Below are 15,916 nucleotides of genomic sequence, written 5' to 3'. Positions count from 1 at the left end.
AACAACAACAATACATCAGCCCAAGTCAGTTATAAAAGCAATCAAGAATCACAGTTTACAATATAACTTTTTAAACTTTATACACAGGTAGTCTGATTATATTTTTAATCCCAATAAGATGGAATATTATCTAGAAAAGTTTATATCATTGAAATTAAGATGCAATAGATTTTTTTAATCAAAAGAAATCTGAAAAAAAAAGAATCACAAACCTAATACCCGAGTCTTGCTTTCTAAGACCATCCTCCAATAAAAGGATCCAGGGCTCTGGAGAAATGGCTGGTTCTGAAGCTGGGGTGGGACTAGAAACACTGAACCTGGAGCGTCTTCTAATGCCATCAAGAACGGAAGTATCTACACAAAACCACAATGACTGAAAGAGACCCCAAGAGTCAAAGCTGAAAAATGTTCAGCACCAAACTAAATCCATTACAGCCATATGTATTTAAAAACCCATGTCCTTACCTGCTTAAATGAATGATTGAATAAATTATTAAATTGAGTGAAGAGACGAACCGCCCATTCAGAAGAATGTCAAATAATTCATGTAGACACTCTACTTTCCAGACAGAGAAGCAAGCATACATCCTACCTCCCCAGGTATGTGTCCACACTTAGTACAGTGACTCTTGCCAGTGTGGACATGTTAGGGAAAAGGCTACTTTAGAACAGAGACACTACCACCACCTGTTCCCTGTCAACACACTCACACACAATGTTCAGTGACATTGACAATGTTTTTCACAGTGTGTCCACATTCCATTAATTCCACTCTGAGTTCTGTGTTTCCAGTTGCCTGGCTTCCTTGCCTCTTACCTTTTCATCATTGATTTAGAGCAATTGTTGACCATTTGTTCTCATATAGATGCTTTTTTAAAGGTGACCATTACTCATGGCTACTAGTCTTTATTCTTGAGCCAATCTGTTATTTAGCTCAAAGGAGACCCCGGGTGATAGTTTCAGTTCAACGTTTAAATAATATTTCAGGGAAATCGTCTCGAGGAATCTTCTAGTCTCAACTAGTCCAGTTAGTCTGGACTTATTAAGAATTTGAGCTCTAGTCCACATTTTTCTACAATTCTATCAGGATCCATCTTTTGTGGCCCTGCTCAAAATGGTCACCAGTGGTACCTGGGCACCATCTAGTTCTTCTGGTCTTATGCTAGATGAGGCCATGGTTTGTGTAGACTGTTGTTACTGTAGACTAGTTTCTTCTATGTGTTTTTCATTTCCTTGTTTTTCTTTTGTTCCTGACAAGAACAGACCCATAGTTGTATCTTAGGTCATTTATTTTTAAAATACATTAAACTAAAATAGTTATCATAACTTCAAAAATTAAAATAATATAATGTGTTCAACAGATGCTTAAGTTCTTTTAACATGATTCAATATTTATAACAGATTTAAAATCTTAGCAAAACAGAAATAAAAAATAGCTGGTTGATATGATAAAGAATAGTTATCTTAAATTAACAAGTACAATTACAACTAAAATTCAAGAGGCATTCCCAATGAATCACAAATATGACTTTTGTGTGCAATAAATTCAGTAACATTATCATGTTTCTAGAACTCAAGAAAACTACTTTCTAAAGCAATAATTTGAAATAGCAGGAAAACTCACTGGAAAAGAGACGAACATATCATTATTTGTAGAAGGTATACTTGTCCTTGCCTGATTCTGTCCTAGTCTCACAATTGTCCTGTCTGAATCCATTGTTACAGTCACCATGTCAATCGAGCTCAATGAGGGTCTTCCTCTTTTTCGGTGACCTTCTGCTATGAGGCTTTGCATGATGTTCTTCTCCAGGAACTGATACTTCCTGTCAGCACTTCCAAAGCACAAGAGACAAATTCTCAGCATCTTTGTTTCTAAGCAGAAATCTGGCTCTCTTTCTTGTAAAACAGATTTTTTTCATTCTTTCTGGCAGTCCGTGGTCCTTTCAATTTTCTTTCCACTATCAAGATTACCCCAACGGAGTCACCAGAATCTGAGTTGAATGCTCTGCCTTCAACTCCTCTTTAAAGTCTTCCTGACCTTCATTAATATTCTTGGCCCATCAAAAAAGTGCTCTCTGAAGTGAAGCAGCATTTTTATAAATTTGTTGCAAAACTCCAGTGATTTAGGTAGATGTTCATGTGAGCCTTATTCAAATTTTTATATTGACTTTGACCTCAAAGTCATTATCCTGTTTTTTTTTAAGTCACCCTACCAAAAATAAGATAAATATATTAAGGAGAGAGCTTGCCTGCAGCCATCCACTGATCACAGAGATGTGTTTGGTGCTATTAGATACTTTGGAGTCAGTTCTGACTCAGCACAACGGAACAAAACACTGCCTAGTTCTACCATCTACATGACAGTCATGTTTGAGTCCATTGTTGCTGCCACTGTGCCAATCCATTTTGTTGGGGATATTCTCCTTTTTCCCTGACCTTCTACTTCAGCATCATGTCCTTCTCCAGGGACTGGTCCTTGCTGATAACATGTTCAAAGTATCAGAAATGAAATCTCACCATCCTGGCTTCTAAATAGCATTCTGACTGCACTTTTCCCAACACAGATTTGTTTTTCTTCTGGAAATCCATGGTATGTTGAATATTCTTCTCCAACACCATAATTCAAATGCATCAATACTGCTATCATCTACCTAATTCAATGGACGATTTTTCCTGTGCATATGAGGCAACTGAAAACATCATGGCCTGGGTTAGGTGTAAGTTATTCTGCAAACTGTTATCTTTGTTTTTGAACATGTTAAAGAGATTTTTTGCATCACATTTGCTCAATGTGGTACCTTCTTTAATTTCTTCTATGTTACTTACATGAGTGTTGATTATGGATCCAAGTAATTAGTCCTTGACAACTTCAGTCTTTATCATGATGCTATTTATTGTCCCTGGTGTGGTGCTATAGCATAAGCACTTGACCGCAACGTCAGTTTGAACTGCAACATCGGTGGTTCAAACTCACCAGACACTTCTTGGAAACCCTATACACACTCACTATGATTCAGAAATGACTTGATGACACTTAACAACAACAATATTTACTGGTCCACTTGTAAGTGTTGTCATTTTCTTAACCTTGAGGTGCAGCTGAAGTCTTAGTCTGTGATTTTCATCAGTAACTATTTTAAGTCCTTTTTGCTTCCAGCATGTAAGGTTGTATCATCTGCATATCACAGGTTGTTAATGAGTCTTCCTGTAATCCTGATGCCACATTCTTCTTCATATAATCCAGTTTCTCAGATTATTTGCTCAGTATATAGACTGAGTAAGTATGATGAAAGGATACAATCCTGGCACACACCTTTTCAGATTTTAAGCCATGCAGAATGCCCTTGTTATGGTCTAATAATTGCTTCTTGGTCTAGGTACAGTTTTTCTTATGAGCACAGCTAAGTGTTCTGGAATACCCATTCTTTGCAATGCCATCTATAGTTGATCATGATCCACAAGGTTGAAGGCCTTTGTATAGACAATTAAACACAAATAAACATTTTTTGTGTATTTTCTGCTTTCAGTCAAGAACCATCTGACATCAGCAATGAGATCCTTTATTCTACAACCTCATCTGAATCTACCTTGAATTTCTGGAAGTTCTCTATCGATGTACTCCTGCAACTGATTTTGAATTATCATCAGCAAAATATTACATGTGTGTGATATTAATGATATTGTTCAATGTTTCCCTCATTCCATTGGGTCACTTCTCTTTGGAGTGGGCACAAATATGGATCTCTTCCAATCAGTTGCCCAGGTAACTGTCTGCCCAATTTCTTAGCATAAATGAATCAGTGCCTCTACTTCATCATCAGTTTGCTGAAATCTTTCAATGTGTATCCCCATGAATTCCCAGAGCCTTGTTCTTTGCCAATGCCTCCAGTGCAGCTTGAAAGTACTTCTTCCCTCAGTACCATTGGTTCTTCATCATATGCTACCTCTTTAAATCACTAAACATCTACTATTTCTTTTGGGTATAGCGATACTGTGTATTCCTTCCATCTTATATTGATGCTTACTGAAAACTTTGTGAGTGTGCACGTGTGAGTGTGTGCAAAAGTATTCAGTCACCAAAACAAGGAAATATGAAACCTTTGAAGATTATTCCTCCAAAAGTAACAATCCCTGTGGGTTAAGCAGAGGTTTCTAATAGAACCCTCCGTGGTTCAAACCCACCAGCCAGTCTGTGTGAAAAAGTGAAGGTTTGCTCTTCCTGTGAAGGTTCACAGTTATCGGACCCCTAGAGACCAGCTCCACACTGTTGTATAGATTCAGAATTGACTTGAGAGTGATGTGTTTGGGTTTGGGTGCATGCTAAAGGTAGGTTTAAGTCTCAGCCATGCCTACGTTTCTGATCACTTTAATGTGAACATTTCAAATCTTCCTAAGAGTGAAGTCGATAATCCAGGAAAATGCAGCCTAGATCTGCTGGGTCACTCAAGACCAGAAAAATCAATGCAGAAGTGGTTTCTGCAAGAAAAGAGCTTTTCACCCTTTTGTGATGTCCTCAATATTCCATTAGCAACAGAACCCTGCTGGCATGCATGTCGACTAATGACTGCTTACATCAATTTATTTTTCTAAGACCTCACTGATGGAAGCACCACCAGTCAATGTCGTAGCCAAATTCAAGTGATAAAAGGTGAGGTGCTCAAGTCCAAGTCTGATTTGGTGTACTCCAAATTCAAAGAATTAAAAAACACTAACTAAAGCATACTTAATAAACCAGATACTTCTTATAAAGAAAATAGAAGCTAGATCATGCAGACATGGTTGAAGCCCAAAGGGTCGTCTGTGCAATAAGTAAGTTTTCTAAAATGTGGCAAAAGAAACTACAAACAATTTATGGTCCTCCATGGTAGAATCTGTCAATTTGTCATACTGCGGAGGCTGTGTGTTGTTATGATTCGGGGAGCTATGCAACCGGTATTTTAAATACCATCAGGGTCACCCATGGTGGACAGGTTTCAGCTGAACCTCCAGACAAAAACAGACTAAGAAGGAGATATGAACTACTTCCAAATGTTTACCAACAGAAAACTTTCTGAATAGCAGTGGAATACTATAAGCACCAGAATATTGACTACTGAAACATGATGAAGAGTGCCAGAATATTGTCAGATATAGTGCCAGAGGATGAGCCCCTCAGGTTGGAAGGCACTCAAAATGCAACTGGGGAAGAGCTGCCTCCTCAAAGTAGAGTTGACCATGATGACACGAATGGAGTAAAGCCTTCAGAACTTTCATCTGGTGATGGGGCACAACTCAAATTGAAGAGAAAGAGCTGCATGCATCCATTAATAATTGGAACATGGAATGCACAAAGTATGAATCTAGGAAAACTGGAAATTGTCAAAAAATGAAATGGAACGCATAAACAGCAATATCCTAGGCATTAGTGAGCTGAAATGGACTGGAATTGGCCATTATAAATCTGACAAACACATGGTTTATTATGCCAGAAATGACAAATGGAAGGAGTGGTGTCGCATTCTTCATCAACAAGAACATATCAAGATCTGTCATGAAGTACAACACTATCTGAGATAAGATAATATTCATATGCCTACAAGGATATTACAAACATGGTCAAGTGGAGGGTCAGCAAAGAAGATGAAGACCACCAACAAGACAGATTGGCAGCAGCAATGAGATCAAGCATAGGAACAATTATGAGGTTGGAGGAGGACCAGGCAGTGTTTGTCCTGTTGTGTAGAAGATCACTAGGAATCGGTATCCACTCTATGGCACCTAACAACAACAAGAAAGACCAGTTAACACCACTATTATTCAAATTTATGCACCAGCCACTAAAGACTGTGCCATAATAAAATTGAAGAAGTCTACCAAATTCTTCAACCTGAAATTGACTAAATATGCAATCAAGATGTACTGAGAATTACTTGTGATTGGAAAGCAAAGGATACAAACAAAGAGGAAATATCAGTTATTGGAAAATATGGCCTTAGTGATAAAAATGATACTAGAGATTACATGGACTCAAGTGTGGCAACAGTAGTGAGGTTGGCCCAGGATCGGACATTGTTTCGTTCTGCTGTGCATAAGGTCGCTGAGTCAGTGCCAACTCGATGGCACCTGACAACAACAACAACAGAGATTACATGATAGAATTTTATACGACCAATGACTTCTTCATTGCAAATATGTGTTTAAACAATATAAAAGACAATTATACACATGGACTTCACCAGATGTAATACATAGAAATCAAATTGACTACATCTATGGAAAAAGACAGAAGAAAAGCTCAATATTATCAGCCAAAACAAGGCCAGGAGCAGACTCTGGAACAGACCACCAATTGCTCATGTGCAATAAAACACTGAATGGTTAAAATTAGGATAGGTGTGCACCAAGGTTGTATTCTTTCACCACACTTATTCAATCTGAATGCTGTGTACATAATCCAGGAAACTTGATTATATGAAGAGAAATGTGGCATCAGGATTGGAGGAAGACTCACTAAAAACCTGTTGTGCATAGGATCACTATGAGTTGGTACTGACTCGATGGCACCTAACAGCAACAAGGGAGTGAAAATCTGCAAATGCAGAAATACAAACATACACACAACATTTATTGCCCAGAAATCAAAATACTTGTTCTTTAGTTCCTGATGACTCCTAAGTACCTCTTTGTGTTTCTGGTAGTCATTCATATTAAAACAACTAACTAAAAATACTACTCATAAATTATAATGTTAATTAATGATTAATTAACACAGGACTTGGCTCTGAGTTAAGATACCTGGATTTGAGCTCCTTAAATATGCCCCCTTTTCTCAAATTAGCAACATGATAAGGTACAACATGGTGAATTACTACCTACCAGTGATGTGTAATAATGGCTGGCCTGCCTACCCATTTCAAAGTAAACTTTTAAAGATGTGAAACTCTAGAGGAAAACATTTGGAACCATTTTTCAAAGACAGGGTGTTTTATAATATAGTTGGAATATTTAGTGTCAAATATCTATAAAGCTTTCTACTCCCGTAAAGATTTATACCCTCGGAAACCCTATACAGGGTCGCTATGGGTCGGAACCGACTCGACGGCACTTAACAACAACAACAAATCTATAAAGGTTGCCAATTTTCTGGTGAAGAAAATAATTTTTTTCTAACACAAATCTGTAGTGTTGATGCTGGAAATTTCTGACCAAAATTTGATCATATTGTCAAAAAGGCTGACTCGTAGACAAAGATTTTAAGTGCAATTAACTTTCCAAAGATGGGCCTGAAAAATAATTAGGACAAAGAATAGAGGTATACATTTTATTGGGCACCTTGCATTTGAAAGAAGATTGAAAATCACCAAATGGAGTGGAAAGCTGGGATACAAACAGATACATGTACACCAGTGTTCATTGCAGCACTAATCAGGACAGCCACAAAGGATACAAATGAATGGATAAGCAAAATATGGCCCGTGCATGCCATGAAATAGTAGACAATGCAAGTCACAACAAGTATGGACCTCAAAGACACCATGCTGAGTGGAATCAATTAGGCAAAAAAGGACACGTATCGTTATGAACCTCCTTACAGGAAATAAATAGACTACAGCAGTGTAGAGTAATCAAAGTTGATTAGTAGTTGCCAGGGTAGGTGTGAGGGGCAAGGAGGAGTTTCTAGGAAGGAGATGGAGGATGATGACAGCTGCACACCATGGTGAATGTAATTCACATCAGGAAATTGCACACGTGGAAATGGTTGGAATGGAAACTAGGTTGTTATATTTTTTACATGGTAATAAAGCGGGGATCAACGAAGGACTGTGCTCTGTGGTTTGGGGTGAGGCGCTTAGCGCCACATCCAGCTCTCCTTGCACCGACCTTGGGCTCCACACTCACCTCAGCTAAAAATATCTGCTCAGGTCACACGGCAGTTCTGAGGATTATTAAAGGATTCTGTGGAAAGTTCTCACGTCACACTGGGAATTTAATAGGTTTCAACAAATGTGAAGCAGCTGGTTGACAGAGAATTTGGAGGTGATGGGGAGATGTAACAGACTCTGAGTTAATGGACACTTCCCCACAGAAAGGGGGCCAAGAGCAGCTGAGAGCCCAGGAGAGGCAAAAGCACGGGGCAGAACAAGTGATGGGCATGGCTCAGAGTGAGCTTGGTGAGGAAAATAGACAACATGTGTGTGCACATACACATTCACATACCTGTGCACATACTCACATGCCCCACACTCACACATAACACATACCTGTGCACACATTCACACACCCACACTCATATTTAACACATACCTGTGTACACACTCACACCCCATACACGCACATACCTGTGCACACACCCACAGATACACATATACATGTGTCCATGCTCATACATACATACACGCATTCATGTGTGCATACACACAACTGACATCATCATACACTTGCACATTCACCCCACATATGCACACATTCATACATATGTATGTGCACATACACACCTACACATTCACACACCCACACAATTGTGCATTCGGACCCACACACCTACATGTGTGTTCATGCTCATACACACCCACATATTCACACACACATACACATCACATACATTGACACTCGCAAGTGTGACTGCACAATCATATCCTTCACGCTCACACTCACACATGTACATATGGTTGCATACCACACATTCACACATGCACACTCACACACCACATAGTCCCATACACAACCCACACATTTATACTCACACATCTGTGATCTCATGTAACCCATAAATAAATTCACATGGTTACACACATAATCACATACACACCCATGCATTTGCACACTCACATGTGTGAATGTACTTAAATACATTCACACACCCACACATAAATGTGTGAACACACTTGTACACTCCACAATTCACACATAGATATGTTCACATATGTGCACACCCACACATGTGCACACCCACACACGTTTTCACGTACTCACATGTGTTCACATATGCACACACTTCAACCTGCACATACCCACATGAGTGTGCATAGTCATAGTCACAGGCATTCCACATGCTCACACATGTGTGTATACATGTTTGTGAACTTTACACATATGGGCACACTGTCACATGCACCTATACCCCACATTCATACACACATGTGTGTGTCCCACATGTCCGTGCACAAGCACACAAGCACACTTACATATTTGCACCCATGTGCATGCTGCCCACACACTCACACCCACAGACTCCCTGTTTACAAAAAGAGGAACAGATGAGGACTCAGTAGTAATGTGCTCATAGGTGTGTTTTTCTCCTTGATTGTGAAACTCTTATGCAATTTATAAACTTAGTGAGAAAATTTTATTGCTGTCCTCTTAATAAAAAATCCCATGATGATTCCTATCTGTGAAGAATTCTGAGGTCTTCCATATCCATAGAAAGTGTAACCCATGCATCTGCCCACAATTATCTAATAGTGATCTCCTTTTGGCAGACAAGCCATTTGGGAGACATACTATCTGGAGGAAACACTTTATCTGTGATGAAAAGACTCAGAGCCTTGAGGGATAGTACCCACTCGATAAATATGCCGGGTGACCTGTGGCCAGACCAATTGAGAAGAGGGTTCAAGTGTCAAATGCTATTGCCAAAAACACTTCAGCCCTTGACCTGCCTAAGAGTCAGGGTGCTCCATTTTGAGTTGTTGTCTATTTATTTGAACAATGTAGGTCAAATCAAGGGCAGTGAAGCAGCCATGAGTTAACAGGGACCAGACACTATTAGTTCATTCACCTCATGGACTACAGAGAGACTGTATCCTGGAGGACAGCACATATTAAATGTGACAAAGAAAACAGAGAGAGAGAGAGAGAATGGAGACCAAGTGGGCTTGGCTGTTCAGGAGAGACACTAGGTGGGTAAGCCACACAATGACACTGTGCATAAAGTGCCATTTATGGAGAGCCCAGAGACAATGGATAGACAGTTTAATGTGATCCAATAGAAGTTAAGAAAGGTATATAGAGTTCTGAAAGGGATGGGAACATGATCCCCCCAACAATAGAGGGAAAGGGAAGAAGTGAGGGAGGTCTGAATCCTTTTGCACAAAGGCAATCCCAGGACTTTAAAGAGAAACATTTATGGCCACCTAGTGTAGGGCGGGCAGAGATAACCCACACATTACTCTCAAGTCGACTTTGACTCATGGAAACCATGGGTGCCAAGGTGTTCAGACGTAGATCACCAGGAATTTCTTCAGAGGTACTCTGGATGACTCAAACCTCTAAGCTTTCGGTTACAAGCACGAGTGTTAGCTGTTTACATTACCCAGAAGTGATTGGACCCCCTATTTGGTCCACGGTTTTTCAGCACAAGTAATTTTATTAGAGCATAGTCTGTTGCTCTGTACCCCAGTGATGGCGGAAAGGACTTTGCCCCAGGTGTGTCTTCTGACCTATGTACGTACAGCCTCACCTGTGCATAGTTACCTGTGTGCACTGCTCCTGCATGAGAAACAGACTTGGCTAGCCTAGCTCCCAGGCTCAGTTCCTTCAATAACAATTCTGTCTCTCACCTCTTGGGGGGACCAAGTCTCCATCAAATTCCTCATCCAGACAAGTCTTGCTTTGGGAACCCACCAGGCAGAGCTGGAGGGACCCAGGTACTTACTTCATAACGTTCAGCTTGAGGTCCAGAGATTCAGTGTATATCTCTTCAGTCAGTTCCAACTTTCCCTTACAAGCTGAGGGATGGAGAGCTGGTCTGTTCCCTTCATTGGGACAAGCACCCAACTCTGCTGCTCCATAGCCTTCTGCTAGATCTACCAGTGGATATGTGGACACTCTTTCCAGTTTTCATTTTTCTTAATGACATATTGAGGTCCAACCCCAATACTTTACATTACAAAGAAAACTAATAGGAGGATGTCTTAGTTGTCTAGTGTTTCTATAACAGAGACACCACAAGTAGATGACTTTAATGAATGGAAATTTATTTTCTCACACTTTAGGTGATGAGAAGCCCAACTTCAAGGCCCTGTTCTAGCAGACCACCACTCATTTGTCAGTTTGTCGTAATAAGGTGACTTGCATGTTTCTGTGCGTCTGGAAGCTAATGTCATGGTATTTTACATACCAGCAGGGTCATCCATGGTGGACAGGCTTGAGCTGAGCTTCCAGACCAAGACAGACTAGCAAGAAGGAAAGGCAGACTACTTCTGAATGGTTAGCCATGAAAACCTTATGAATAGCAGTGGAACCCTGCCAGATAGCCCCAGAATATTGAATGGGGCAAGATCAGGCAGGGTTTCATTCTATTGTGTATAGGGTTGTGATGGTTGGAACGGACTCAACAGAAACTCACAAAAACAACAAAGCTCTGAAAGAAGGCCATCTCTCTGTCAGCTCTGGAAGAAGGTCTTTAGATCCTTCCAGCATCTGTGGGCCCAGTGGTCCTTGGAGGTCCCCATGTGTCTTGGCATCAATCTTCCCAAGGGTTTAGGAGGTTCTCAGCACAGGGACCCTGGGTCCAAAGGGCACACTCATTCCTAGCTGCTCTTTGTTTGTGAAAATGCATCCTACTGACTTCTGCTCACTTTTTTCATCTTTTAGTCTCAAAAGAGATTGATCAAAATGCAATCTCATCCCGTGTATTTCATCCTGCCTCATTAACGTAACTGCCTCCACTTCTGCCACATTAGCATTACAGAGTCTCAGATTTATAACGTCTAATCCTAGGAGTCATGGACTAGTCAAGCTGGCATATGCGAGGGAACTTCCAAAAATATTATCTTTCACGTCCACATTCTCACAAACTTTTTGAAGCTCCCTCACATGAATTTTCTCCAAGACAGGGAAATTTCAACCCCACCCACTCTGCTCTGTGGGATCTCAAGTGTTCACAATATGTTCTAGGTCTTAGAAAGGCGGGCAGGAGCCATTGAGACAAACAAAGACAGAGTAGACTCCTTGACAGGAACTGAAACTCTGGTCAACAGAATGCCTCTCCCAGCCCTGGATGAAACTGCCCTTCTTCAGGATCCAGCCCAGCAGCCAAAGCCTCAGTGACCTCTGCAGATCCTCTGGTGACCCAGCCAGCACCACCAAGAGTGCCGAAAGTCCCCACCCAGAGCTACGCTGGCTCCTGGCAGCCATCCTGCATCCATGAGTGCACATTGCTGGATCAGCTGGCCAGGGGAGAAGGGCCTTGAGTTGGGAGGTAGACAGTCCCAATCCCCCCACCCCATAAACTGCAAACAGGGAAAGATTTACAGAAAAATCAGGAAGCAGCATCAATCAAGTACACCCACGCACACACACACCAACTTTGAGTCTGATTGAGGGCGCTGCTTGGTGATCCTCAGAATTAGAAACAGAACAGGGAGTGAGGGTGCTACTAGATTGAGACAGAGGAGGAAATAAACAACTCAGGCTTGGCGGGCGATCAGTCAGCAGAACTGGGTCAGCTCAGCTGGAGCAGGAGTTCGGCCAGTAGCAGCTGACAGATGAACCTCTCAGTGGGCAACCAGGAGGTGCTGTCCCACTATGGGGGACAGTACTCAGTGCCACAGTGCCTCCTGAACCATGCCACAGCAGAGCATCAAGATTGGGACCCCAGTTTCTCAGCACAGCCACCTAAGACTTCTGAGAAACAGTGGTGTAGGGCTTGGCTCCGTATAAGTCACATGTATGTCCAAAGAAGGAATGCAAATGCATCAGTGCTCAGCCATGCAGCAGAAGCAGGGAATAGACACACACATCCTCTCTCTCAGACACACATGGACTCACACTCACACTCAAGTACACACACTTGCTGACACTGACATAGGAACTCACATGCATGCACTCCACACATACTTATATGCACACGCTCACAAGTATACACGTACACACACTCTCACATGTGTACACAGGTTTGTGCACACATACAGACGTTCACACAGGTACACACAAACTTACACATGTTTTCACACACATGTAAAATCCTGTGCTCCCACTCACACACAAACACATAAACACATATTCACATGTATACTCTCCTACACACACTCAAACTCAAATCACACTCACAACATCACACTCACACACACATACACTATGGGGTCTTCTCACACACTAACACACTCACATACAGACTTTCACACATCTGCATAAAAACTCACACACATGCTCACACTCACACCTATTCACTACGTCCCACTCCACACTCATATATGCTCACCTACACACCACACACATTCTCTCACATACACACTCCAGTGCTTCCAAAGTGCCAGAATATGGACCAGTCCACCCCAGACCACACAGTCGGAATCTCCAGAAGTGGAACTCAGAAATCTGTTTTTGTTTTTGTTTTTTTACCAACTTTCCCAGGATTCTGAGGATCAGACATGTGGGGAACAGCTGGTCTAGATTCTAGCGAACAACATCTATTAGTCAATGAGGAGACTGAAGCCTGGAAGCTTCCACAGGCGCTGGCAGTAGAATCAGGATGAGATGCAGATGGCTCGTTCTCCAGACCATGGAGACACATGGATAAGGAGTCTACTGACAGCTTCTCCTCTGAATGCACTTACTGGGCATCTTCTGTATGTGGTCCTGTGATAGGCACCAAGGGTGTGCTAGTCATCAGACATGGTCTCCACCCTCCCATCATTCACATCTCAGTACTACACGTGAAGAAGACCAGGGATCAAGGGAAGCAAGCTTGCTGTAGGTCTGCTGTCCAGGGACCTGGCCCAGTTAGACACTGAGAAAATCCCTCTGAGGAGGTGTGTGAGACCTGGAATCTAAAGAAAGACAGGACTGTCCTCAAGGCTCTGGGTGTATGAGGTAGAGGAGAACACCACACACACAGGCCCATTGAGGCAACTGTCTCCCCCAGAGCCCATCCACAAGTCCGTTGTCATTTAATGAACTCTGGCTCCTGGAGACCCTATGTGTCCAGAGTACAACTGCTCCACAGAGTTTTCAAGGGTATGATCTTTCTGAAGGACATTGTCAGGTCCTACTGCTGGGGCACCTCCCAGTGGACTTGAATATCCAACCTTTCCATTAGTATCTGAGTGCTTAACCAGTTGTATCATTCAGGGACTTTTAAATGTGGAGGTTTGGATGGAAGAAGATAGGTGGGCATTTGCATGCCCAGATCCATATGCAAACTGTCAGAAGAAACCAGCCCAGCAAATGTTCAGTGCAGATCCCCATAAGCCCTTAACACTGGAGAACACCTTAATCAGAGAAGAGTGGGACCTTCATCAATGATGCAGGCACATGAATCTCGGCACTTTTGTGCTTTGGGAGGCTGGGTTTCTTTCCTTTTGAGAACTGGATGTTTTCTCAGTACAGGAGAAGATTTCATCTGATGGTTTGCATGTGGCTTGAGTTATATCTGAATCACCTTTTTATTTTATATACAGGTGCATCAGGGAGAGCTATTTGGATTCAGGCATCAGAAAACTCTAGCTAATTTAGGAAGTGGGAAATCAATTCCTGGATGGATGGTGGGTCCGTGTAAAGCACAGCCAGGGAGGTAATAGGGGGTAGTAGCTACATTCTTTACATTTGCATGAGTAGTGGAGGTCTTAGTTATCTAGTGCTGCCGACACAGAAATATCACAAGTGGGCACTTTCAACAACAGAAATTTATTTTCTCATAGTTTAGACAGATGAAAGCCCACATTCAGGGTCCAGTTCTGGGGGAGACTATCTCTCTCCCTGTCAACTCTGAAGGAAGGGCCTTGTCTCCCAGTTTCTGTGCCCGGGTTCTTTGGTGATTTTCATGTGAATCTGTCTACCCTAGTTTGTGCTTCCTTGTCTCTGTGTCTAATCTGCTCTTTTTAGATTTAAAAAGTGATGATGTTTAAAGTGTGGTGAGAGCTGGGGATTCCTGAGCCCATGGACAAGGACATAGCCACAGAGGGCTAGAGATGAGAGTGAAGGATCCAACTGATATGAAGTGATGAGAGATGCACAAGAACACTCAAACTTGCAAATAGTACCCATTTAACCTAACCTTGATAATCAGAACTCAACTAGAGGAAGATTGAAAACCAAAAAAACAAACAATTTTTGATGAAAAAAATGAAGGTAAATTGCTACAATTTGATGAACTTTGACTTATACTCATGGAGGTAGTAGCTCTAATTATCAACAGAGAGGGAAGGACTCTTCACATCTAGTATCAATGCTATCCCTTCTGTACACAGGGTAGATAGGGATGGGCAACTTTGACATTGGCTACCTGAAATGAGGGGTTGATAAAGGCATGAAGTGACTGGCTTACAAGGTTTAAAGAGGAAGTTTAGTTTAATAGTGTGGGGGGGACTTCCGTAAAAAGATAGCGGATCGGGTGGAAGTGTAGTGATGAGCTCTGCTGAGAACAACACGGAATATAGGATCAAGAAGGCTCAGGGAATGGTCCAAGTACTCGGAACAACATATAAAGGAATATTTAGAAGGTTGGAAGACTTACAGCTGGGGAGTGTGTGGCAGAAGCAAGAAATCCATTGCTTCCTGGTTCAGGACACTCAGCTGCTCTAGGAGCTGCCATTTTGTGTGGGGCCAAGTGGGGAAAGGATCAGAGCAGACATGGATGCCTGACAGAGCCGCAGAGATAGAGGTGTGGACATTCTATTTGTCCTTTTTTTCTTTTTTGGTATCTTCTCGTTGGTCCCTTGCTGAGTGCGTACCTCCATTCTGGTAACTATAGGGGTGCCTGAGCTAGTGGATGCTCCAGCCCCACCCTCGGAGGGTTCTACTATGCATGTGCATAGATCTCCTCAAAAGTTAAAGAGACAGTATCCACTTAAAACCAAACGGCCAGCAGATACTGATCCCAAGAGCAGGCCTTGAACTATTCTTGTTTGCTTTTGTTCTGTTTTTTAACACAGGAAAGAGAAGGAGAGGGCTGTAGGGAGGGAAAGAGACCTCATATTAGGCTACAGATTTTTTT

This window comes from Chrysochloris asiatica, unplaced genomic scaffold, assembly GCF_000296735.1.
Source record: "Chrysochloris asiatica unplaced genomic scaffold, ChrAsi1.0 scaffold00307, whole genome shotgun sequence".
NCBI lineage: Eukaryota > Metazoa > Chordata > Mammalia > Afrosoricida > Chrysochloridae > Chrysochloris > Chrysochloris asiatica.
Note: the sequence above shows the minus strand (reverse complement) of the source record.